Source organism: Ipomoea nil, unplaced genomic scaffold (assembly GCF_001879475.1).
Source record: "Ipomoea nil cultivar Tokyo-kokei standard unplaced genomic scaffold, Asagao_1.1 scaffold0684, whole genome shotgun sequence".
NCBI classification, from domain to species: Eukaryota; Viridiplantae; Streptophyta; class Magnoliopsida; order Solanales; family Convolvulaceae; genus Ipomoea; species Ipomoea nil.
This window is the reverse complement of record NW_017617112.1, coordinates 32,206-34,663: the sequence shown is the minus strand read 5'-3', so window position 1 is coordinate 34,663 and position 2,458 is coordinate 32,206.

The window sequence follows — 2,458 nt, the reverse complement described above, 5'->3', positions numbered from 1 at the left end:
ATAAATAGGGGACTTAAGAGGCACCTAGAAACCCCCCACCACAATTAACGCCCCACCACCCCAAAGAGCTCCAAGAATCCCCTAGAAGAAATCAAGAAAGCAAGAAAGCTTAAAGAAAGACCCTTCATAGCCAAGGAATTAATTAAGGCTAAGAGGTAACCCATGTCTCAACAAAACCTATTTTCATAGTTATGATTCCCCCTTAGGATCCCCCATATTATTGTATGTTGATGATTCGTTATATTGGTGTTATGATTCCATGGTTATTCGTAATTGTCTACGTGTTGTTATTACCCGCCGGCGACCCGCTGCCCGGAATAGTGAAACCGGCGGGCAGCCGGCGGGTGGCCCCCACCCACCGGCTACCTGCTGGAAAATCATCCCCCTTCGGGACCCCGGCTTCCCCGTTTGATGTTCCCCCGTTCCCCGTGGTGTCCCAACGGACTCCGTTTATCGTGCCTATGTCTAGTTTGATATTTCGGGTACCGTTCGTAGGCTTATGAGTCTATTATATTGCATGCTAGTTGAATTGGTATCCCGTTGACCTAGGTGGAAGAAGTATGAACCCCTTAGGACTATTCTTAGTAAGTGATGGATCATGCATAGGTTTTGTTATACGTTTTCTCCCCCTTCCTAATGTGTAATGTGGGTTGCATGTGCTTGTTATGTGTTATGTGTGTGTTACCCCAATTCGGTTGCGATCGGATTGGTTATCCACCGTTTGGTTGCGATCAAACGTTTCTATACGAGCTGCGGTTCGTCCTTTTTCCTGGCTGCGGTCAGATGACATTCTCTTGGGCTGCGGTCCACTGTTTGGTTGCGATCAAACACTATGATGAGCTGCGGTTCATCGGTCGGTTGTGATCGACCCCTCCGTGTTGCAATACGGGGCAGGGTGCTGCGGGGCCGTGTCAGAGCTATATGCGCTGACCCTCATGTATGGGCATGCGATTGGTCCTGTGGCGCCAACAAAGTGTGTTATGTGTTGTGAAATGGACGAGTTGTGATTACGAGTGTCTTGGGGGATGTGATTATGGGATTTATATTGGGGATTGTTCATGTTGGGTTATGATCATTGATTATGCTTTGCCTTATCTGCCTTATCTGTTGTGAACTGCATATGCTCGTTATAACTGTTGCTTGCGTCTGGCCTTATCTGTCCAGTCATTCCCGGTTTTTAAAGCTAGAGTTCGTAGGATATATCTTCATGCTCAAAATGGTTTTCGTATATATATATATATCTCTATATGTATTGTATTTCAACGCGTTGGAGTGGGTTACCAGCATCTCTCGCTGAACAGATATATTTGGCTTTCAGGCACAGAAGATTAAGTCACTGGAGTGCGCTAGAACTTAGAAGTAGATAGTTTCCCTTTTGGCCTGCATGCCACATTTACGTATTTACGCTTTGAGGATATTAGTTAGTTAGCCTGTGCACTTGGGTTCTCTAGCCCAGGTGTGGCATAGCACCCCGAACGCTTGTATTTATATCTTGGGATTTAATAAGATTCTACCTTTATTATAAGTTTTAAATGTCTTGAAAATCTGGGGTGTTACATTGCCGGCGGGCGGGCAGCTGCCCGCCGGCGACCCGCTGCCCAGAACAGTAATTTCGGCGGGTAGCCCCCCACCCACCGGCTACCCGCTGGAAATTCCCCCATCTCGGGATCCCGGCTTCCCCGTTTGATGTTCCCCCGATCCCCGTGGTGTCCCAACGGACTCCGTTCATCGTGCCTATGACTAGTTTGATATTTCGGGTGCCGTTCGTAGGTTTACGAGTCTATTATATTGCATGCTAGTTGAATTGGTATCCCGTTAACCTAGGTGGTAGAAGTATGAACCCCTTAGGACTATTCCTAGTATGTGATGGTTCACGCATAGGTTTTGTTATACGTTTTCTCCTCCTTCCCAATGTGTAATGTGGGTTGCATGTGCTTGCTATGTGTTATGTGTGTGTGTTACCCGCATTCGGTTGCGATCGGATTGGCTATCCTGAGCTGCAGTTCAGAAGCTGGCTGCGGTCAGATTGATACTCTTGGGCTGCGGTCCACCGTTTGGTTGCGATCAAACGTTTATATACGAGCTGCGGTTCGTCCTTTTTCCTGGCTGCGGTCAGATGACATTCTCTTGGGCTGCGGTCCACTGTTTGGTTGCGATCAAACACTATGATGAGCTGCGGTTCATCGGTCGGTTGCGATCGACCCCTCCATGTTGCGATACGGGGCAGGGTGCTGCGGGGCCGTGTCAGAGCTATATGCGCTGACCCTCATGTATGGGCATGCGATTGGTCCTGTGGCGCCAACAAAGTGTGTTATGTGTTGTGGCATGGACGAGTTGTGATTACGAGTGTCTTGGGGGATGTGACTATGGGATTTATATTGGGGATTGTTCATGTTGGGTTATGATCATTGTTTATGCTTTGCCTTATCTGCCTTATCTGTTGTGAACTGCATATGCT